Raw genomic sequence first — 24,952 nt, 5'->3', positions numbered from 1 at the left:
AATACAAATCAGGAATGCAGACATTTTGGTTATTATTATCTACAGTAAGATAACAACATAAAAACATAAAAATATCACTTAAGAAAATACATGAGGGAAAAAAGAGAAAGAAAGAGAAAGAGCAAAATACCACCACCCATGGATCTGTGAAAATACTTGATTGTTGAAAAGTGATGGTTGCAGTCTTGTCGATGTGAAGGTCATGGTCTTCATCTGGAAGGGTAGAGGAAGCCCATGAAATATAGAATTCAATGGGTTAATATACACTCAGGCTTGTTGGGAACACCCAGATAACCACCCTTGAGGGAAGAAGCTTCAAGTCCTCTTGTAGTAGGCTTCAGAAATGAGTCTAGGGGTGCTTTGGGGGTCTTTTATGGGTTATGACACCTTCTAAGATATGACAGCTGCCTCTCATGTCAGCTCAGGTGAGCCAGTGATGTCCCATTAGAAGGGATGAATAATGTCAGGCCTTCATGCAAATGTGAATGTTCTGTGTGAATGTGACCTTCCCCAAGGAGGGGAATGGGGTGGGAGGGAGAACAGCTGACATGATAAAAAGCACTATCCCATCCACCTCTACACTATCCCATCCAAGATCTTCTGTTTATCTCCCTCAAAGCCTGGCTTGCTGCCTCTGGTGGTGGGTATTCACCCTTCTGTCATATGCGGACCAGAGACTTGCTGCTACACACCCAGAAATTCATCTCTTTCCCTTGAGGAGTGCAAACTTGGCCTCAGGAAAGCACCTTGCCTCCTCTACAAATGGAATTTGGAGTCATTAAGCATAAATATTTCAGTCTCTCACAGAATATGATTTTTCAGTTCCTCACTCTGTGTCCTGGTCATGAAAATAACCTGACAGTTGGTAACATGGCTTTAAAGCATGCTGTTATCAAGAAAAAGGTACTACTCAGCTGGATGATCACACTCAAGTAAAATGGATTTTTTTTCCCCTCCTGTGGACATGCACATCATTCTTTGCAAAAATCCTTCAGGTTCAACAAAAAAATTATGGGCATATCAATGACAGAATTTGATATCCTCCTTTCTTCACTGCAAAAACTATGTTTTTCCTCACAACCTATAGTGATCATAATGACCATGTATAAAGCTTTACTTAATTTCCACACTAAAATAATATATTTTTTTTAATACAAGTAAAGGCTGTGTACATGTGAGGATAATTTTGCAACACATTCTTTTATCAGGTCATTAATACTGTGAGAGATAGCCCAGCTGATTTTTTTATTCCTTTGCTCAACTGCAATATGATCTATTTTTCTAGTTTTTCTGATACATGTAGATGAGTGTCTTTCAAAAGATTGGTATTCAAAATGCCAACTGTGATGAATAAAGGAAAGCTGCTGCTATTGTAATTATAATCAACTCAACCTGTTGCTTCTAAGTATTTCAATTTACTGACTAATATGATTATTGAAACATTATGGTTTAAGCCATTGAGGAGAATTTAGATTTAATTTTATACCCACTAGTAGGGCTTGGGTAGAGAAATATGACACTTTGCAACTATGAAAGCTCTCCACTTACATGTTTCTTATGGCACCTGAGGTTTGTAAACAGCTTACTGTCAGCAGTGCTTTATTGTTATTTTCAACACTGTATCCTGATGCAGTTTTAAGAGCTTGCTGTTACACTCTTCCAATCAACCTTCCAGTTCACCTCCTGAAGCAATATATTCTATAACACCGATATTAATTAGTTATATCAGGTGTCTTGTCGCTGCATGCTTTCTACAAACTCATTCAATGTAGTAAAGGACAGTTTGCCTTGTAAAACTGAAAAACAAAAGGGGGCCAGAAAACAGCGTTAGCAAAAGTGAGAAGTGAAGTGCTAGCCTATGGGATGTGGGTTGCATTGTAATTATCAGTTGTGTGGTATTTCCTGCCATACATTCTTTGGGCATCCCTTTTTACACATGGACAAATAGTGGTGTCTATCCCTATAGCAGAGTCTTGCTTGAGCTTACTTAACACTGAGAACAGAAAGTTCTTCAACTAATGCCACCTTTATGAGGTTAATTTTTTTCTGTGCCTATTTACATCTTGGGTTTTAGTCTCATCTCTCTGATGTTTTTCACACAGTCTTCTGTGAATATTGATCACTTTTATTAAGATTAACAGTTGTTCACTAAGACAGAACAAATTTGTGCCATCAACCAAAACTGCTGATCGACATGACCCATGCAGACTATTGATTGGGTGTTAGTTCTGTGTACCATTCCTGTCTAATTGTGAGTAGCTCAGATAGGTTCAGCTTTTATTTTAGCTGAAGAATTCTTTTAGATTTAATGAGGTCTATTTTTTTTGTTCTATATGTTTGATTTAGTCCTGTTTATTTATGCAAATAAGAGTCAACTAATACTTAACTGTTATGGTAGTCTAACAACTAAAGTAGATTGATTGAACAGATTTATTCCTGAATCTATTCCTGAATGTTAGAGATCTAGTAAGATATTGAGCCTGTGATATCTTAGGACACTGCTGAAATTCTTCAATGTAAATGGAAAATTCTGAACACATTCTGGGTTAGATTTTATGGAAATATGGTATACCTGGCTTGGATGTGTTACTGAGGAAAACACCTGGGGGGAACATTGATAGCTTAGATCTCAGTTATTACAAATTTTAATGGTACATAATCACTGAGATGAGCTGAGTATATAAACTGAAAACTTCCAAGTATACTTTAACCTTTCTGTATTATGTGTCTATCTCAAGAACATTTCTGATTAGAAAGGTTCAGAAATAGAGGGTCAAGAATGGAAACTGAAAACTTTTTTACAGTGAATACCAGGTTGGATTTGAATGTCCCAGAAATGAAATACCTTCTCTTTATTTCCTGTTTCCCAGACTTAAGTGTTCTTACAAGACTTCTGCATGATTTGCAATTTTAGCAGCAAGTCATGAGCAGAGACAATGATTCAGTGTCCTGCGTAGCTCTAAAACATCAGTGGCATTCTTGATACTATAGTCACAATGCACTGTGCACAGCCAATCAATTTGCATGAGAGTTGTAGACCTCCTATACTGACATTTAATCTGTTTTCCATTTCAGCTCTGAGAATTACTGGAGAATATCTAGGAAGGATGACAGCTCTCAATTTCCATAGATATCTCTTCACTGAGACGCTTGTGGTTTTCATTTCTTTATGTTAAAAATCTATTTATAGGGTAGCCTTGTGTATATCAACAGAGATCACATATTGCACCATCAACATTTAATCAAGACATTCCAAATAAAAAATAGGATTTTGCTTAAAGGATTTTCAGTTTTGTATTAAATTATACTTAAGGTCTAAACTAAGTGGCCTCTGCAATTTTTCATAGGACATCTAAGAATAAAAAGAAAGAATTCATAGACTGAAATTCATGGGCTGAGATTCATTTCAATTTTAAAAACTAAATGAGGGTATTGATAACAGCTTCAGGTGACTGAAATGTGGTTAGTACAGATTATAGTGAGAATTTAGAATGTCTATAATTTCATTGAGGCATTAACATCTTGAACTGGATCCTATCCCTCATATGTTTCTTATCTCTTGTGAAAAGCACTCAGAGGTTATGAAATCTCTGTCAAGTGACCTCAAAGCCCAGTGGACAGTGCCATTTTAAAGAGTATTTCACCGCATTTCCAACTAATGTAATAGCCAAAATTGGAACCTCCACTAAGTGCAATGCCTTGGAAAACCATGGTAACTACAGGACAACTAACAGCTCTTTCAGAACTATTATTAGATGTCTGATATTCTGATCTGTTAAGTTAACTGTTAGGTTTATGCTAGCTACAAATTTAAAAACTATGCAGGGAACTATCACCTTTTTAAAAATATATTTGGTGTTATTTAGAGTAAATTTTGAAGGCAGGGGGTAGAGATAAACTGACAAGTGTACTTTCAGTTACTGACATGCAATCTACATATATAATTGTATTGCAGCCTGCTATGGATCGATCTTATTTATTACATTAAATAGAGCTTGCACTCCTTAAACTATTGATAATGAATAAAAAAAGGATCTTGGTCTTGTAAGCCTTCCTTCTTCAGCAGATCCAGTCAATCTGCTCTTGCTGCTCTGGTCAGGTGCCACCTCCATGAATCAAAGTTCACCAGTGTCTTTTATAACAGTACCTTGCCTTTTTTGACATGGTCTGTAATGTTCTAGTATGTCATTTAAGTGTGACATCTTAAAATGACAGTATCTGGTAGCTATTGTTTGTTTTGTTGTATTTTCTGCTAAGTCTTCTAAAGCCATTTTCCTTAACACTTGGTACAACCTATGAAGTGGCAGAACTATTAGCTAATGTTTGTCACCTTCTTAAGCTCAGGTATTATATTGGACTTAATACACGTATAAAAAGCTTCTGAATAGCAATTCACGCTGTTAAATGGCTCTCAAATTGCCATAAAAGGCTTGCATGCTCATCTCAATTTGAAGCAGAAACTGCTATAATAGATTTTCTGTGATCTACAATGACAGGTTTATTGGTGTTAAGCATCAAAAGGCTTTTTCTAGTTCTGCGTCATAGATATAATCACTTTAAGACCAGTAAAACAGTTAAATTGCTGAACCTCTCATATGTGGAACAGTATTACAGCTCAGTGATATTATGTTAAATGAGGAACCAAAGGTAGAGTGAACTCCAGGGAGATACTAAAAACTAAATGTATTATTTTGAATTGGTACGTAGAAACTAATTCTGAACTTCTTTTTGCAGTCTCATCGATAGTTCTATTCTTGTAAACATCCATAAGGAATTTCTCATAATCTGCATATGCCCATTAATGGAAAACAAGTTTGCTGTAAGAAAATTAAACACAAAAGAAAGCATGTTTCAGCATGTCTACCAGAATCTTATTCATGCACTAATTAAATGTGGGGTATCTGAGTACCTGTCAGAATAAGTAGAGAATTTAGAACTTTAGCTTACTTTTTTATGGTTTTCTTTAGTTTCATACTATTCCCCACAAAAAGTTAAATCAAATGACATTACCTTAGATTTACTCATCCACTCTAGTCAGGAGGAAGAAAAATATAATAAAACACTCCCTTGATTATTCTGCAGTGTATTACATTTTTGTGTAATACTTTTTGTTTTAATCTCTTTGAAGAGTCTTTAGTGTTGTAAGATACTGAGTCTTGCCTTAGTGCCTAAGAGAAAGAAATGCATTATTTAAACTTTTGTACTTGATCATTAGATAGCCTTTCTGCATGGTGGGAGCATTAACTTGCTGAAGAAATCATCTTAAATAAAATTGTATCTGTAGATTTTAAATGAATTCTCCTTTTCTTGTGATTGTGGTGCCATATTCTCATTTCTTTTTAAAGATTTTTCTTGAAAACACAGCAATCTGAACCTTAAACAATAGCTTAAAGGTGAAAATTGAAAGAGAACATTGAAAATTGTGAGAGAACAAATGCATTTATATAAACAGGAGTCCTCTGTATACAAATGAAAAATAAAGTTAGGGTTTACCTACAGGTACCAAAGTACCATGGTAGGTTTATCATCCTTGCTGTCTCTGCATAATTAGCTCTTTTCAATGATAAAACAGAGGGAAGACTTTATGATAGATACTGGCTCTGAGTTGGCTACAGAAAATGAACCTCAACAAAAAAAGTCAATTTTGCAATGTGATGTGCAAACCTTTTATTTTAGCCTTTATATGTTCAGCTTCCATTCCACTGATGATGAGAACTTCTTCTAGAGGGAGTTTAGTTTCCTTTAAAGAAAATCCCTCCACATGTTCAGTGAAGTTCATACCTCTAAATGTAAACAGAATTGCAGCACACCTGACAAAGCCAATAGCAGCCACAAGGTTAATCTGTCATGAAATGATCTACTGCTACTTCAGGCAAGAGAGTATTTTACTAGCACATTAACTGCATCATCTGGAACACAGGACGTGGTGGAGCATCTTTGAATTTATTACAAGTGAAAAGAATTTATTACAGGTTATACTGTATATTGTAATACAGTTATATTGTATTTTTTGCTGAGAACAGGTTTGCTTTTTTTTTTTTCCAAAACTCTGAAGTAGTTCACTTAACAAGAAAAGTCGTATCTATGAGTTGTATCTATGCTAATGGTGAAGTGCTAAGTCAGGAAAAAGTTTCTGTTCATAGTCTTCTTGATTCAGCTCTTTAAGGGCATGCTGCTGTTCTTGGGAAGCAGCTATAGATATTGTCCAAGCACTGTCTACCACTCCCATTAAAATTTGCAGCAAACAAGCTCGGGACTCTTTCCATACTGTGGCACACAAAAATGTGTGCCACATAGAGCAGGCACAAAGTACCCCAGCCATTCATACTGCAAGTGAGTTCACATCTTGGTTTAAGCTTAATAACGATGCAGGTCTTCTTGTCTTTAGTTCTCTGCAGCTCTCCAAATCTGGACCTTGCAATGGCCTTTGATCCTCACAGTGCAGAAAACAGAGTTTTGGACTTGGGTATATTTTACCCACAAATGTCTGAAACGTGCTGTAAAAGCAAACAGAAGTGTTTACACTACCATTAAGAGACACCATTCTCAAAAAGTCTTTCCAGCAGCGGTGGTCCATAGTTACTTCTTGAATGATCAGATGAAAGTGCTCCAAAAACCATTCAAAGTCATATAGGAAGCTGGACAGAAGATCTGCCCAGCAATTCACCTGAAGGTTGTTTGTTTGCCAACAGAGATTGAGAAGAAGAACTAAAGTAAATATAACACTATCTGTAATCTAAATAGATAAATTCAAACTTTTCATTGCTAAAAGACACACAGACAGAACTTGCATAGTGGGTAAATGAACCTGTCAAGAGATATCAACTACATTTTTCTGTTATAGGAAAATCTCTACGGATTGCTGTAGGTATTTATTGTTCTCCCATAAGTCTGATCCTGGTTGCCAAGCAACCACAGCCATTTTGTTACATGTATTCAATATGAACTACTGCTGCATTTTTTTTTCTTGTCTTAAAATTAATTTTGAGAAAATTCATCACCTTAAATGTAGTTCTTTATTATGGTTCTCCTCAGTGCTACAGATAATCCATATTGAACAATCTGTGTGAAAAAAATCCTAAGAGCAACAGAAGGCATAAATGAAAGACTTCTATGACAAGATTTAATGTTGTTAAAGTATTATATGTATGAATTTTTTGAGACACTGTATTTCTGTCAATAACTAAACAATAGATGGAGATAGAGAAAAAATCCATAGTTAGTTTGGCATGTACCCTTCCCCTTTACAGGATATAAAATACATAAAATCAATACTATTAAAAAGTTATAGAAATGCTATTTTTGATAAAATAGTAGATATGTTAATTAACACAAACTAATGAGACACTGGTAAATCAGACTGCTTTTATTTAGATTAGGTTTCTACTAGAAATCGTATCTGAGATCAAAACACAGCTAAAGTTTGGGACTCATCATACTCAAATCTCTAAGCAGTTCTTGTGACAGATTTGATAAATCTGAAAGACAATTTTCAACAAGGAACCCAGTGTAGTCAAAATATGAAATATGTGGTTTCTTGAATTTTCTGCTAGCTTGGAATCAACATTAAAATAGCTTTTTTTCCTTAATAATCCATAGAGGAAACTGAACATGTACTAAAATATCTTCCAGGAGTGAAGTGACCTTTTTTGTTACCTTGGCTTTTCTAGCAATTTTGAAATGTATATATTTATTAGAGTGAGGTTTCTTGACACATTCCATTTGATTCTGATGACTGAAAAGTAGTCACTCAAGGCTTTGAAAAATGTTTGGATTAATTTCTTAAAATTTTAAGGACTTGCTCAGTAGAAGAGAGGGTGCAAGGAACTTGATTGTAATAGATTATTTTTCATAGAACATGAAATTAGAATATTACTGTTCAGTAATATCAGAGGCTTTTGTTTGGAATCATCAGTGGATAAATTTTTACCATATGTTATTACTTTCTAGGTTGACATAAAACTAGGATTAGAAACAATTCAGTGATGAGTAAACTCCTGATGTGGTATCCTTTTGTCCTTCAGCAGAGCAGAAAAAATAGGACTTTCTCTAATCAAAATTCAACTACACAATTTAGTGCTTCAGGTTAGTTTTAAATAAACAGCAAAGAATGGGGTGAAGGATTCAGTGATATAAAATCTGGAGGAATGTACTGAATGAATATATGAGACAAACTGAGTATTGCATTCTTTATTTCAGTGTCCAGAAAAACAGTAGGACAACTTCCTTCTTTATTTTATCTAGAAGACCATAGTTTTTGATTCTTAAATTGATTTGATTTGAGGTCATCTCACATTCCTTGTATTTGAAGCTTCCTTCTCTGAGAGATTAGATGGTTTGGAGGAACTGTGAGGGAAGAAGAAGGTCAGTATTTCATTCAATTGAGCTTCTCTTGTTCTGCAGGAGTGAACAGATCCTCCTCAGAACCTTACAGTTGTATGGGTTTTTTTACCAGTTTTAGGGCCAACATTGTCCCAGGCAGCTCCTTTTCTTTCTCTCCCTGGCTTTCAAGGTCATTTAGGGTAACTATTTATCAAATCAGAAAAGTTTGCTTTGTTGACTAAATTTGGAAGAGATACTGTTCATCTTTTACTCAATCATTTAAGACATCATTAAGAGTCCATAGTCCTTAGCAATATTTTAGACATCATCATGACTTGGAGATTAATGATGTTATCCTATATGGGATCTAGGTAATCAGAGCAGCCCAGTAAATATGTTGTCTGCCCTGACCTGGCAATTCAGGGGCTTAGACTTGCTCTGGCCTCATCTGGGTGTCACTGGTTGAACCCCTGAGCTGGGCCAGTGGCTGCTGCCTCCCCTGCTCCAGCTTCAGCCCTGGGGTGGCCCCACTGGGGAAGGGGTGACACCCCCTCCATCACTGCCTGACAAGGCATAGCCCTTTGTGTGCTTGGGACTGGGTGGGGCTGGAGGCCACTCTAAGTCTGTAGCTGGCAGTCTGGGAGAAGGAAAAGGACTGTCACAGGGAAATGAAATGAGCCCAAAGCAGTCACCAAGCCTGAGGACAAGGAAATGTTGCCGTTTTTCTTGTGAAGACCTGAGGATGTTAATAGCTGACTGTGATCCCCTTCAACCTCTCACCCCTGTCACTCCTGAGGAAGACTGAAGAGTCAACCAAAAGACATAGGAAGGATGAGCGTAACAGCTAAGGAAAGGGACAGGTTGCAACACAACAACAGGTAACAGGAAAATTTTATTACATAACAATTGTAATGTTAATACAGCATTTCCATATTAATTACATAGTATATGCTATGAGACTTTTAAAACACTGATGTCTAGTCCCCAAAAGAGATCCCCATCTCTTTTGCCTATGGGAGGATCTCGAGTCTGACACTGGACTGTGTCTATGCAGAGAAATAGATGGGTCTAAGGTGTGATTCATCTTAAGAAATGCATCTAAAATTATTCAGGTAAATCATGTCAGAGAAGTTCCTCTCTCACCATCCACCATAAAGCAAATCTGAGTCTTCGTGTGTCTCCCTTCTCTCAGACAAATGCCCTCATCTAAGGCTGCAAAATCTATGCTCCTCACTTACATTTTCCATGAATTTTGGCACTCCAAGGAACAAAATGCCCTCTGGGCTATCTTTCTATCTAGTAGCTGGGACATTTGCTAATACATAGAGGAAAGAGATATTGAGTCCTAGACCTAGGAAAAAAGTTAACCTGAGTCTGCTGCTGGCTGAACAGTATAATAATTGCTTTGTAACATAAAAGATGAACAGTGCCACTACCATCACCTTTGTGGAACTGCTGTAAAAGAGAATAATGATCCCTGTTTAGTTCTTTGAAAGTGCAATTGTGCATGTCAACACACAGCATAAAGTTCTGGCCTTCAGCATCCAGGTGGACAGATCTGCATGCAAACCTTAATCAGATACCCGGCAGCTGAGGAGAGCTTAGCAAGCCAGCTACTGCCTTCCCTGGTTTCTATTATCTAGTGTTGGATGGGTTCCTGCTTCATTTTCAGAATGAACTTTTCATTTTGGTTTATTGCTTGAAAATGCTTTATTTTTGCATATTTCTTGATCCCATTTTGAAGGGCAGAAAGACACAATGTAGGGTTTTGGTCATGATCACTCTAGAGTAGATGCTGTTTAATCAGTAATTCCCGGAATTATTTAAGGAAACAAAAGGATATTCACTATTTAGCAAACTGAATTTTTAAATAGGTATTTTTATGATGGTTTTGATTATCTGAAGCATAGTATATCTGATTTTACTTTTTTTGTAAGACTAAGTAAGAGGTCTAAGCCGTTAAAGCCATGTTACTTTTTTCTTTTTGCTTTTCTAGGCATAATGCAACTGATATAAATTACCATTGCCTTTCACAGACTTCATTTGCAAATATATCTCTTGTTCTTGATTCTTACAAGTGTTTTCTCAGCCTGCATCTAAAAATTATGCATTCTTTTTATAACGTAGATTTTCTTAGTGTTAAAAGATGACCTAAATTCCATTCTTCTCTGTGTAGGTGGTACAGTTGTAGTAAAAATCCTGTTACAATACAGAAGTCCTCTGAGGTTTCTAGCCAGGTGACAGCCTTATTCACTAGGCCATAGTGAATGTGTTGCACATCTCCTTCCTTTGTCCCACTGGATTTTACATTCACTTCTGCAGAATGGAATTATTAGGACATGGATATGATCCGTGACATGCCTAAGGAAGACGAGAACTGCAGGTTAAACTTCTCCAGGCAGAGGGGTTTTGTAATATGTATTTCTCTACCTTGCTTGTAAATGTGTATGAATTATCACATATTCAATATGCCTGCTACATATAAGAGAAGGAAATGCTCTTAATTCCTTCAGAGGGCTTAGCACTGTGCTCCTTAGGGATCAGAAGTCTGCTTTGTACTTCAAATAGGGGAGACAATTTTAAGTCCTCAGACAAAGCTCAGTGTGCTGTTTTAGAGCTGTGTTAACACATCTGTACAGTGAGAAGCTGATCTTCATTGGACCTTTACAACAGTCAAGTTATAAACATCAGGCCATTTTTGGTTCTGTCACTAGAAAGTTGAGAAAATTTGAAATTATGCTGAAGGAAAAGTTTCATAATGAAGCTCATGAAAATATAAGCCATGGAGTTTTCTTCATGAGAATGAAGATTTTAATCCTAACAATTGGTAATTTTACTTTCATGTAAAACATTGAATTTGAACATTTGAAAGACATAAGATGATTTTTTGATATCTTAGTTCACAAAGCATGAAACAATTTTAAAGTATTAAATTGAAAAATAATAATTTATGAGTGGGTTATAAAAGATAAAAACTAGATGTTTTATTATTCTTTATAATTGTGGGAGAGTATTTAGTTATGGTTTCCAGATTTTTTTAATATTTCTTCAATATTTATTTATAGTATTAGATATAAAGAAATTCACTTGGTAGTCATTATTAGCCAGTTTGAATTTTTAAAGTAACCAAATTGACTATAAATTTCCCATCCTATAAAGAGAAAGAAACAAGGGACATTTACAAACCAATTAATGAAGACACAGTGAATGCCATCACCAGTTAGAATCAGTATTTCTCCAACACTGTAAAGACCATCCTAAGTAATAGGATATAAATAATAATAAAGCATTGTATTAGTAGTATCATGTACTAGTATTATTAGTATTATTAGTAGTATTACTAGTACATAGTAGCACCATACAATAGATTACACTCTAAATTTCTTTGTGCTAAGCTAATATCAATTTTCAGGGCAAAGTTTTTGCATTTAAGGGTCTTTCTGGTTTTCATTCACATGGTTTTCATATGTGTTCCCCTCCAAAGAGTGCACAGAACATGCTCCTGTTTTTATAAAGTGTATTTTATAAAAAACATTTTTTTCCAAATTTTATTTGGTGTAAATAAGGTTTTTTTCTATTGTTATCGATATCTGCTGTCAGTTCCCATCAAACTTTCAAAAGGAATTAAATATAGAGTGCTCTAGCTCCCAAATAATCTGTTTTTGCAGATTTTTATTTTTTTAATCAAAACAGAATTCAGTGTTTGTCAACAAATTCTCAGTGATTGTTGCTATGTGATATTTTAAGCATAAGTCAGTGTTTATAGCTTGATTTTCCTGAGTAATCTTTTCTTGGAGGCATTGAGGATGATATTGTTTTTCATAAAATGTATTTTATAAAGACTATGTAAACTATGGGCTTATCTGAAGTGAATTTTAAATTTCTGAGAAAGTTAACAAATACATTTTGATAGCAGTACTTGGCATATTGCTAGATTATGCAAAGAACAAACAGCAGAAAAGCAACAGGAAGATTTTTGCAAAGACTTGTGACTGTGAAATTAGATTATTTCCAGCTCCTGTACAAATTGAAATTTTGTGCCTCAAATATTTCCTTCCTTCCTCAAATACTTCTGTCTTGATTGTTTACATTTCATGGATATTGGAGATGTCTAAATCAAAATAGTTGGTGTTTTACATTCACCTTGTTTACAAATATTTTTATTTGTTAAAAGATAAATATACAGACTGGTATTAGTGCTATGCACAAAATGCAAAAATATACTGAATTTACTCCTACTTTATATAATTTCAACAATATAAACAGCCATCATCAGAAAATTATATTAAAGTTAGGAAACATAAATTTTAAATAGCAAATCTTCTGTAACCCATTCATTGTTATCTAATTTTTATCTTTAAAGGATAAAAGCATATTAGAAAATATATGACCCAAAGTTTTAGCGATCTGGACCTTGCAAACTCACAACAGTAAGGGGACCTTCCTAAAGTAGACCACCATTTTAGTGGTGTTGCTATTGCAGCCACAGTGATTTATAGAACTGAACAAAAATTCCTGCTCTCTGCTAGGGCAAGACATTTTCCATATAGACATAGTCATTGCCCAATGAAAGTGACCAAGATAAGATCTAGAATATTTTAGTAGTGGGAACTTTGTGATTTTCTTTCTGTTCTTTTAGAAAGTTTTCTTGTGTTTGAGTGAAATGGGAATTCCTCTCCATTGACTGAACAGGATGACAATGTGGTCTAAATCCACATACTAGAACAGAGGAACACGATGACTCTGATTAACAAAGATATCAGCAGAGTGTTGCTATACCTCTGGTAAAAGTCAGGACTAAATCTAAGCAGAGAAACAGGTGCTTTTTAATATTGTAAATTAATTTGTGTTTTATAAGGAAATATGTATTGAAAAACTGAGTGGAGAGGATGAAGTTGCATCTCCCAGGTAGAATACTTAGCAGAAATGAATTATGTACATCACAGCAGTAGCTATGACTGTAGACTTTTAATATGTTCAGATTGACTGTTTATAGAAAGAAGACATTTTGCTTATGGTAAGAGCTGAAATATGATACAAAGAGAGGCTACACAGATGATTTGGAGGCTGGAGCATGTCTCGTGTGAGTAAACACTGGAAGTTGGGCCTGTTTCACCTTGAGAAGAGACAACTGAGAGTGAACTTCATTAAAGGCTAAGAGAATCTGAAGGGAGAGTGTCAAGAGGATGTTTCCACACTCTTCTCAGTGGTGCCAAGCAATAGAAGCAAAGGCAATGGGGAGAAACTGATTCACAGATAGTTCCACCTGAATATGAGGATAACTTCTTTCTCCATCACTGGAGATACTCAAGAACCATCTGGACACAATCTGATGCCATGTGCTCTAGGATAACCCTGCCTGAGGAAGGAGGTTGGACCAGATGATCCACTGTGGCCTCTTCCAACCCAACCCATTCTGTGATTCTGTGAAAGCTTTGGATTTTTTTCTATTATGGACCTAAAAGTAATCATATTCACTGCAAAAAAGGAATTGAGGTTACTTTTAGTTTTCACCTTTGAGAGTGTAGATACTGTCTTTAATCATCTTCTTAATTCCATCTTGATTCTAAGATGCACCAATTGCACTTAAAGTAATTCCAGAACATGCATAAATTTTAGTATGGCAATTTCTATTCTGGCTATTACTTTATCACCTTTCTGAATTAAATCTGAATAAGAGATCTGAACGCATCCATCTGAACAATAGTACTGGGCAGATTATCTGGAAAACTTTGCAGAAAAAGATCCTTTTAAATACTTGGCCTCTCATTTATCTCTTAGAATTTCTGGAGATCCCTTTTGTTTCCTCTTCATTATAAAAGAGCCAAAAACACACCATCAGTGCAAGAAGAGCTACTGATGTTTTGTATCTGCGACATGAAATTTAAATCTGCCCCTACTTGCCTCATCTTACTTCAGTGCAAGTATAAGCATAAAGCTGACAAGAACTTCTGCAGACTGTATAAACACGCATTTGAATGCGCTTCTACCTGAGTTCTGATCACACACAATCCTGCCTTTTTGTTTTCAGTTTCAGAAATGTCATCCACATTCCTCTTAATCCTGAAGCTCTTAACACTTACATTCCACTCATCTTAATGACTGATTCCATTACTATTCATTCCTGATTTCTCCTCTTTCATTTATTATCTAGGTACCTTTGCTGTGTTTTCTTCATTGTTTCTTGCTTATCTGAATTACAATATATTCCTAGTTTGTCAACTATTGCACACCCCGGAGGGAGGGGAGCCTGCTATTTTCTACCACCATTTTCCTTGCTTCATATGTGTCTTTGAATGTATTCTAAACTTGATCAGTTTCCAGCTTTTGATGTTGTCAATTTTTGAGCACACAAGAAAATTTCATGTGTAGTATATGTGTTCTTAACACAGTTGAATATTATTTATTTTGCATGTTTCTTCAGAAGCAAAATTCTTGTTCTTGTCACCTTGTCTGTGTCATCTTGATAATAGGCATCTTTTCCTATTTGATCTTTTTTTTCCATCACAGATAAAGGTGTATGGGTAATTTATTTGTTTTGCAGTCCTGATTGCTATCTAGGCAGCATTTTTAAGTCATCTAGCTTTCAGCCATGTCCAATCAGTTAGGTTTGCAGTTAGTTTTGTGTTAAACTTGATCTTAGGATCAAAAGTGGAGATCTTTCCATAAATTCTCATTTAGAAAGCCACTATTTCAACCATGGTGTAGTTACTTCAGAGTCCAATCTGCATTTCACCAAAGATACTAGTCAATCACTATACAAACCCATCTATTTGCTCTGAAGCAGCAAGAAGCTACTCATTTTTCATTATCACCAACAAATTCCATACATGTAGTTATTTTGGAAGATGTTCCGTGTCTGCACACTTTAATTTTCTCTTCATGAATCTCTTCATAATCTGTGCTATAGAAAATTCGTGTGAAGGCCTTCTTTTGCACAGTAAGTTCTTTCACACAGGGGAAATCATTCTATGATGCTTACATTAGGAAACCAAATGTAAGGTTGAATTTTTCAGCATATACATTACTTCAAATGCGTATCTTGAAATAAATTACCTAAGCAGAACTATTATTCTAAACCTTTCTCATCCTTTGAACTGTCAGTTCCCATATTAAAAGGATACCAAATAAGAATTTTGCATGTGTGTGTTGCAAGAGGCTAAATCACATACAAAATTATATCTATAATTTATGAACCATCTATTTTAAGTTCTGAGTTCAGGATTTCTCTATAAGGTTATGTGTCAGAAATTGTATCTATGAAATTTTCTATCCCTATTTTTAATCAAAGATTTTTGTGTGATCTTCAAAATATTCACTGATTTTTATGTGTTGCAATATTGCTGTGCTGTGCTATTAATGATTCACTTACTTGTATTCTTTAATATTCATGGCAACATTTATTTCCACAGTTCTCATACATGTTAGCATTTCCTAGACCACTGGGATTCAGAAAGTGAAATAGAAAGTGACATGTTGTATGCATCTATCTTTTGCCTTCTTTATTGGAAATCACTGAAGAAGTTAATACCATGAATGATTTATGTTTTTAACATTCGCTGAGTGTTTTTTCATTGATGCTTTGTGTGCATGCAGGTCTTCATTAGAAAGAGTTAAGTAAAAAAACAGTGCATTAGAGTAAGAATGCATTAGATTAAGGAAAGAATGCGTTAGAAGCCTGCATGCTTCTAATACATGATTTAAGATGAAGGAAGCAGAAATAATGCTCACCAGACTCTTAAATGAAGCTTTAGTATTTCTTTTGTAGGACAGCTGCATATTTGCACTGTGTAATTGGGGGAAAGGAAAGCGGGGGGATACAGAAATACTGAACACAGTACTTACTATATGTAAGATACTAGTCAAAAGAGTTGCAACTTCACCAGAAGGACTGAATGAAGTATTATTTAAGAGTACCGTGGCTTTGCTGTCAGGGTCATAAGTGTCATCCCAATTTGTAAGAGACAGCTTGATATGATAATACTGTGAATTCTGTTCATATCTGAAGGTATGACTTCTGTTGGGAATGTTTTCAGGCTTCATATATCCAAGATGAAGACAGATTCTGCAGCTGATATTAACCTGCCCATTTGCCACCACCCTGAGAGACATCCTACATAGGTGTGACCAAAACAATGCATACTGAAGAGAGAAACATGCATTTGACCAATTTAACTACAATTCACAAGCTAGTTATGAGCTTATGCAAAATCAAAACTGTGGTAAATACAACAATACTTACTCACAAATGCAGAGCAGTTAAAACTTAGCTGGCAAATTAGTGGGGAATGTGCACAATTAATAGGTTCAAGTAATTACTATAAATTATGAGGAACAAGATAGCTAGTTCACAAGCCTTACATTGCCATCTTGCTACGGTTTTTCATCAGTGACCGACAGAAGTGGTTTTCATGATAAGCATGACTTGAATCTAAGGCCTTCACAAGAATTCATATAATAACCTTTAACATGAAGAAAGACACTCCTGAAAATACTTGTCAGTAAATCACCTGAATTTCACTTCTTCCATAACTGCATAATCTAAAGCAAATTCAAGCTGAATTGCTAAATCGAAATGTTGGATATCTGAATATTTGGATCTGGAACAAGAGCTAATTATTCACAGAAAGTTCTATTATACTCCTGCTAGATACCATGCATACATCCTCAACTAAATGCACAGAACAGACAATATTATTGTATGAATCACTTTAGAGCAATACCCATGGTTGGATAGTCCATGCACCTTCTTAATGGTGATTTTTTGACTGCAATAGAAAAACAGAAAGCCATGAAACAAATTACAAAAAATCTATCCCTTCTACCATGGATTTGGCCAGATAGAAAGACTGTCTTTTTCTAGATTTCACAATGGGTTTTTTGTTTGTTTTCCAGTCAGAGAATTATCTCGCTTATATTATGGACTGGGTATTGGGGTAAAGGATCATTACTGACATTTTTTTTTGTACTTTCAGCTTAAAATTTCTGCTTTAAGTGTGCATCTCTCGCAATACATTGCAGGATCTTGATTCTCTTGCTATTTACATCCATTTTTTAAATTTTGAATAATGGGAAGATAATTCCTTTTGGAGCAGCCTATAGTATTATAAAAGATACCTTAAATTCACATTATAGTCTCTTCTTGCTTTGACCATTAATATTGCTGTAATCTTTAAAATAGTTATTATATTCCAAAAATAGTTCAGTTCTGTTTGTTCAAAGTCTAGTTATAAGTGGCTGAAAAGCAGCATGCTGGTTTATGAATAAATGGGAAAAATCTTGGTTTCCTTCGGATAGAACTGCTATTCTCCCAGTGGTGGCTCTAATGCTTTCTAGCTATGGGGGTTATCAAAATTTAAGCAGTGGCACAGGGCTTGGTGCTGGCTTTGTGCCAGCTGTTAGGGCTTTGTAAGAAAGGGCAGTAGGGGGGAAAGATTTTAGCAAGGCTTGTGAAGTTCTGCTGGGAGCAAGCCAAATTATCCCCAAGGTAAGAGCTGCTCCTGATTTCTGCTGTAATACTACTTGATCCTCTCTGTGTCTCATATAGTACATTTAAAAAGGAAAAAACCACAGACTTTAGCTGAAGCAGAACCACACACTGCTGATGTTTTTTCCTGATTTTTACATATATATGTATGTTCTATGCCTTCAGTGAGAGAATCTCTTCTATTCACTTCTGACTGCCATGAACATAACACTTCTTTCCATTATCTGTATATTGATGAGCTAGCCCACATGGTGAAAAATCCCTTCTGGGACTGGCAGGCAGCAGTCACGCAAGTACCAGTTAATCTCACTAAGCTATTACTGCAATTAATAGATACAGGCAGTAGATTTGAATTTAAAATCTACACTTCAGCAGGAAACAGAATCCTGCTTTAGAAACTATTAATAATTTTCTGACCATAATAAAACAATTTCCTGCACTAATTGCATTCCAGGTGGCTCCTATAATTTAAATGGGTTACTGCAAATGGGTTACTGCAAATGGGTTACTGCTAGAAGACTCTATCTCCCTTTTCCCTGAGTTGAAGGAGGGTATTTTCAGTTCTTTGCAGTCAGTATTTTTATTTCTAAAAAATCTGAAAACTTAATTTTGTAAGAAAATATTATATGTATCATTTTCTTGCTGTTTTCAACTGAAACTCTTGAACAGAATGAGGGAAAAAATGAAAATTAAAAGAAATGCAGCCTACTGTCCCCTTCATGGAGTGAGTAGGGAAGGTGAGTACAAACCTCACTCAAAAGCATTGCAGACTGGCTGTTGGACATGTAGAAGTTAAGAATCAAAACTTGGATCAACAGACATGACTGAAGTATGTGTGAAGAAACAAAAGAAATGCAATACTTCAGGAAAACAGAAGGGGCTTCCTGGGATTTACGGTCTGATGTTGCATACCTTTGAGGCACATGAATTCTATGAATGTGTTTGTGCATGTGTGTGTGAGTATGTTTAGGCTAGAAGTGAAGATTTTGTGAAGTAATGGGAGCTCTAAAACAATAATATTTTTCTTTCAGAAGAATTTTGAAGGCTAGTCTAATCTCTGGCTCTGTGTAAGCATGAAAAAGCAACAGTAAAGGGCGTTTATTCATAACTGTTGTTTTTCTTTGCTTGAAAGCTACTTGTGGGCTACACTGGCAACTGTTCCGGATGTTAACCACATTTTATTGTTGTCTAACACGCCACATTAGAGAACATTTCAACTTTGAGAGAAAAACATAACTATAATTCCCTGCTAGTCATGCAGCACAGACTTCTGTGACAGCATAAAACATGGATTCACTGTAATTGTGGGTTTGTTATGTGGAACCAAAGGTGAAGCACATCACAGTGAAATAGCTTTGCAACTGTAAATAGAAATAATGGTTGGAGAACATTGTTCTACTCTGCCTTTAAGGTGTTTCAGAGGAAAAGACTAAATGAAATGTATGGAAGTAAATGAGAGTCATTTGAAAAGAAATTAAATCCTTTTAAATGGTGATTACAAATATGAAGTACGTTATTGTATTGAAGGGTGTAGAGAGTAAAACTCACAGATTATATTATTTTGCTGTGGCTGTTTTTCAGGACTTGCTGGAAAGATTCACCTTACTTTAGAATGCAAAAGAGAGTGATTAAAGTGACTCATTAAATATGAAACTTCAAAGAAATTATATTTTTTGAGAGAAAACAAATGTAGGGAAAATGAAAGCTGAGGTACTTTCAGCACATTGAGAGTGAAAAACAACAAACCCCACTCCTACATGCATAGGCTACCTGAAACAGAAATTTCTAAAATTGGTAATAAAAAAAAAAAATCATATGACTAATATTATCCATTAATCCTGCTTTTATATTCTGTGAAATACTAAAAAAAAAAAAAAATAAGGAGATTAATTCTTTGTAGTTAGGACAGCAAGTATGTTTTTACTGTGGTAAGATACCTGTTTCAATTTAAGAATGTTTTATCTTATCCCTCTGCCATTAATGAGTACAGAGAGCCTTACTGAAGGCTCCATAGTCTCATTGTAAGACTTCCTGCTTGATGGTTGAAGGCCCCCCATGCCTTCCTCCACACAGAGAGCTCTGCAGTCACTCTTGGTGCATTGGGCTACCCTTGCAGTGCTGTTGGTGCCCATAGGGAAGAGTAACAAGGATTAACCATCTGTGAGCTGGGCAAGCCTGCTGTGATGTGTAGAATGCCAGATCCTTGCTCTGACAGACAGCCAAGCTGACAGACAAGCCTCCGAGGACATCAGGTTGGATTGGTGTAATGCCCCAGAGCTCGCTCAATGAGTCTTTTAAAAGGATTTAACATTATTTTCTGCAACTTGAGTTAGAAGCAAGGGAGAAACACTGACAAGATATTCTCAAGAGGGCAAACAAATAAAAACTTTACTGTCCAACTTCAGAAAATCTGGGAAGTTTTTAATGTTAAAGCAATATTATGTCAGCATAAAGCATTTCACAAAGCATTAATTTAGCAAATTCTACTTAGCAAACTCCAACTCATCTGACTTTTAGTTACTCAAATTTTGAGAAGGAATTAGAAGAAAGAGAGAAGAGATATAGAAAAGAACAGATATAGCTACTGCTTCTGGTTCCATTGGTGTTCACCTGAGAGAAATTCCAAGAGGATGTAAGGTCAAGACCTGTGTGTGCCTTGTCCTCTGTCTTCCATACACGTTAGTTTTCCTGGGCCCTTCCTTTACGTGGGACTTCTGGTCATTTTGCCACTCAGCTCTTTGTTGTCTGGTGAGGGAGTCTGGTGTTGTCTGGGGAGGCAGCTGCCACCATCAGGCAGAATTTTGCATGAACATGTGTGGGCAAGAAGCTGAGGCAGACACAGAAAGGGAGTAGGCATGGCCAGAGGCTACGTCCCAGCAGGTGGGGATGGGTGTGCTGTTGAGACAGGAGAGGCTGGAAACTTGTGATGGACCAGCAGACACATGGCTGCTCAGGGCATTGCTGAAGGCAAACAAGGTTCTTCAGGAGACCCTGAGAGCCAGCCCAGCGTGGTATCTGCAGTGAGGAATGCGAGGGAACTGTGCAGTGCAGGGCAGCCAATGGCACAGCCACAGGTGTGGCCATTGGAGGGGCAGGGAGCTGGGTCCTGCCAGCCAGGCTCACAGCAGGTGCTAGCAGGGCTGGATGCCCAGTGTGGTGGGCCATGAGCATGCCCTGGTTGAGGAAGCCATGGCAGACAAGCTGTCCCAGGAGAAGCACTGCTTCTTGCATGCTGTGGGTGTAAACCTGGACCATGGACATCCATTGGAACTCAGCTGTTGGGCTTGAGGGGTCTGCAAACAGCCCTGTGAAACAGTCCTTGCTCTGACTTTCTTGTATTGATTTATTAATTTTTTTTTCCTCTCATTATCCAGTTTTAAACAAATATAAGTGGTTTTTATGACCGCAGATTTATACTATTAAAAAATAGTATATTCTTCTTAATAAAAATAAATAAAATTTTCAAACAGAAAATAAGTGATTTTTCATTACAGGTCCTTTCCAGAGGCAACAATGCCCTCTATTTGAGTGTTGTAAGGTAGTTCTAATTAAAAGAATAACAAAAGATGTGAAATATATGTCCATGAAAAGGAGAAAACCGGTAGGTTGAATAGGAGGATTTTGTTCCAAGGTATACCATAACAAAAAGAATAGTAGGAGAAAGAAGAGGAGCATTATTATAATCCCCTTTGTGCCCGAGTCCATGTAAACTGCAGGGGATGCATCAGACACAGAAATACATGGAGACAAAAGCTCAGTCACCAGGAGTGGATGCTCGTGAACATATTAAAAGTTTTTATTATCTCTCTGCCTGCCTTTAAAAACCAAGACTTCCATTTGTGTAGCTCTCAAAAATTTTTACGTTTGCCGGCCTCCATTCTGAAGCTGATGCAGCTGGTACTCATTGGAATGGAGAAAACCAGTAAAGAGTGGCAAGAGTTAATGAAGCTTGTCTGTCAGCTGGGTTTCAGACCTGCCTGTGTATCTGCTCCCTATTTCAGCTGAATCCCAAACCTTTTAACGTTCAGACATTAATATGAAGTCTAGTAAACACAAGCACAGGGAGAGCTGGATGTACGCAGGGGAGCCAGCTAAAGCTGAGAGGATTTTATAAGCCAAAGGGCTTGTCTGTTTCTTAGGAAAGCAAGTGTTAGGCATTCTTAGGGAAAGATAAGATACAGTTTCAATTTTTTCTTTTTTTTTCTTCTAAAGGCTTGGGGGTTGAGTCTTCTCCGTTAGGACAAAAAGCAGTCTAGGAAGCCAACTCCAGAGGTCAAATGAAAAAACTGTGTCTAAGTACAGTAGAAGGATTATAAGCAAAGCTTATGTACTATAGAAGGAAATAGTGTACTGTTACAAACAATGTGAGAATCTTAATAGGTAAAACCACACCAGGGTTTTTTGTTAATAGCTGTTGTGGAAAGATATGTAGCCTATTTGTTATTAAAGTAGCATGTTTTTATGGGTTTTACAGAAACTTGGAGCCTGCTAAATATTCTTCAGTGCTTTCTCTCATTAACTCTTTCCATATTTGTGGACACAGAACAATTGCAGCCATTTTACTGCAGATGATTTGTTTAAAAAGTTTTATGTTTAGAAGCTTGAATGTATTTCCCAGAAGAAGCCAAACTGGCCTCAAATTTGTGGACTAGTGGAGTGTATTGTCTTGCAAGGCATCATCACTTGTTGCCATTTGAAGATAAAAATAAATGGATGTTGGTCAGAATAAAGCAGTAAGTTTTGTCCACAGTGCTGGTTGCACTTGCTACAATTACATACAGAAAGCTAAAGATAGATGCCACAAGCCTGTGCTGGTTTGGTCTTCCTTGAATTTTAGTAGATAATTCAGTCCGGCTTCAGTTATCAGAGTTAAATTATAGTTTCAGGAATAATGAATAAACTGTTCCGCGCCTACCTTTTTTTATTTTCTCCTCACGATTACAGATTTTACTCTTCTGAGAGATCTAGGGTCTCAAATGCCTTGTATTAGCAAATCTCTGAAGAGCTGACATAGTTCTGACCTGTTCTCACATGTCAACTTTATTATACACTGAACAATGTGGGAAAGAAAACCACCCAACAATAAAAACAACCCAACTCCAAAATACTGGGAAGGTAGCAGAAGGATTTAGGAATGCAGGAAAGGGATGTTGTGCGCAACTTCGCTGTCTTTTAGCCAAGCTGATCTCCTAAATGAATCAAGAAAAAAAGATGGTTAGATATCAGACTTTCAGGAGTGTGGGGATAACTGAGTGGTTCTTTGGGATAAGAAAAACCTATACAGGGGCAATTCAGGGCAAACAGAATGAGAGAAAGATTTAGGGCTCAGTGGCTAGCTCTAAAGGACTACAAACGAGTTAAGGACTGGCAATAATTCTCTGAAGCATTTTCTTTGAGAAATTGTCCCGTCTAAAAAATGCAAAAAGCTTTCTGTGTAATTTTTTTAGCTTAATTTTTTTGAAATTTACACCTACAGGCTTATAGTTCAAAAAAGGTTTTAATACTTAGATACTTTTAAAACTGTAAAATCTCTTTTATTGCAACACTGGGTATTGATTGGTAATAGAAATTGAAATTTTTGGTGTATTTTACTGCATGTTGTATGTACGCATATGTTGATGATTCTTAAATAGTACTGAGAACTTCTTAAGAACTTTGTTTGCAATTTGACCACAGTGACTCTGACTTTGTAAATAGGTTTATGCGAAGTTGTGAAAGGATAAAAATAATCATACTCGTACAGTGATACACAGAAGTTCAACATCAACTTTTTTTTATCCCAGTATCATTTCTGTTCAGAATTTAAGCATATCTAGTGAGCTATTTGCTATTAGAGTTGTTGTCACAACAGATTAAAATTTTACCTATTTTGGAAAATAAAAAGAGATCAGTAACATTCAAAGATAGAGTAGATCGCTATGGAGGTGATTGAGTGAAATTTGAACAAAGTGAAATGGAATAATTCACTTATGTATTGTGTATTGTATGCAGGCTCATATTGTTGCACCAACATTTTTCATGAGATGGGTGGATTGTTAATATTTCTTTACATTTTTATCAGTCTCATGAAGCTGATCAAACAAATAATTGTATGCTGTGAGCCTGTACAAAAATCAAAATACTTAACTTCTCATGTTACACGTAGGGAAGAGGACACATATTTTTAAGTCTTTTCGAGCAGACAAATATAGCAATCTCAGTTTAAATACTGGCAAGTAAAAAAAAAATGAAGTGCAGGACTGCAGCTGTCTATGAATAGGTATTTATGTGCATGTCTCTTCCTTTGTATAACACAGTAAATGAAAGGGAAATAAAGGATGGCAAGGAAAAAAAAAGAAGGGGAGAAATGAGGGAAAGTGACCAATAATGGAAAGGAGAGAAAAGGGAAGGGAAGGGAAGGGAAGGGAAGGGAAGGGAAGGGAAGGGAAGGGAAGGGAAGGGAAGGGAAGGGAAGGGAAGGGAAGGGAAGGGAAGGGAAGGGAAGGGAAGGGAAGGGAAGGGAAGGGAAGGGAAGGGAAGGGAAGGGAAGGGAAGGGAAGGGAAGGGAAGGGAAGGGAAGGGAAGGGAAGGGAAGGGAAGGGAAGGGAAGGGAAGGGAAGGGAAGGGAAGGGAAGGGAAGGGAAGGGAAGGGAAGGGAAGGGAAGGGAGGGAAGGGTAGGAAGGGGAGGGGAGGGGAAGGGAGGGGAGGGGAGGAAGGAAGGAAGGAAGGAAGGAAGGAAGGAAGGAAGGAAGGAAGGAAGGAAGGAAGGAAGGAAGGAAGGAAGGAAGGAAGGAAGGAAGGAAGGAAGGAAGGAAGGAAGGAAGGAAGGAAGGAAGGAAGGAAGGAAGGAAGGAAGGAAGGAAGGAAGGAAGGAAGGAAGGAAGGAAGGAAGGAAGGAAGGAAGGAAGGAAGGAAGGAAGGAAGGAAGGAAGGAAGGAAGGAAGGAAAAAATAAAAAATACAAATAAGTTCCTTTTAAGTGTAGTCATGTCATCTGATGGGCTTAAAGCCCATTGCTTTTCTCTTTAAATAAGAACTGCATCTGCCCTTGCCAGGTATTGCACTGGATGCTGAATGTTTCGAATTTTATAGATAAATCAGACAAGGTGAATGTAGACCCAAGGGAAATTTTAAGCTTTCACCCTAGCACCACAAAGTAATTGA

At 36.6% G+C, this 24,952-nt stretch overlaps 1 protein-coding gene across 1 annotated transcript in view; it reads left to right on the top strand.

The window, feature by feature from the left end:
* Positions 1–24,952, top strand: part of EYS (EGF-like photoreceptor maintenance factor) — a 454,013-nt gene that overhangs the window by 167,274 nt on the left and 261,787 nt on the right. The gene's annotated exons all lie outside the window — the stretch shown is intronic.

The sequence above is a fragment of the Cyanistes caeruleus genome, chromosome 2 (genome assembly GCF_971803275.1).
Source record: "Cyanistes caeruleus chromosome 2, bCyaCae1.hap1.1, whole genome shotgun sequence".
NCBI lineage: Eukaryota > Metazoa > Chordata > Aves > Passeriformes > Paridae > Cyanistes > Cyanistes caeruleus.
The sequence above is the reverse complement of the archived record's forward strand: the minus strand, read 5'-3'. Positions and strand labels throughout refer to the sequence as shown.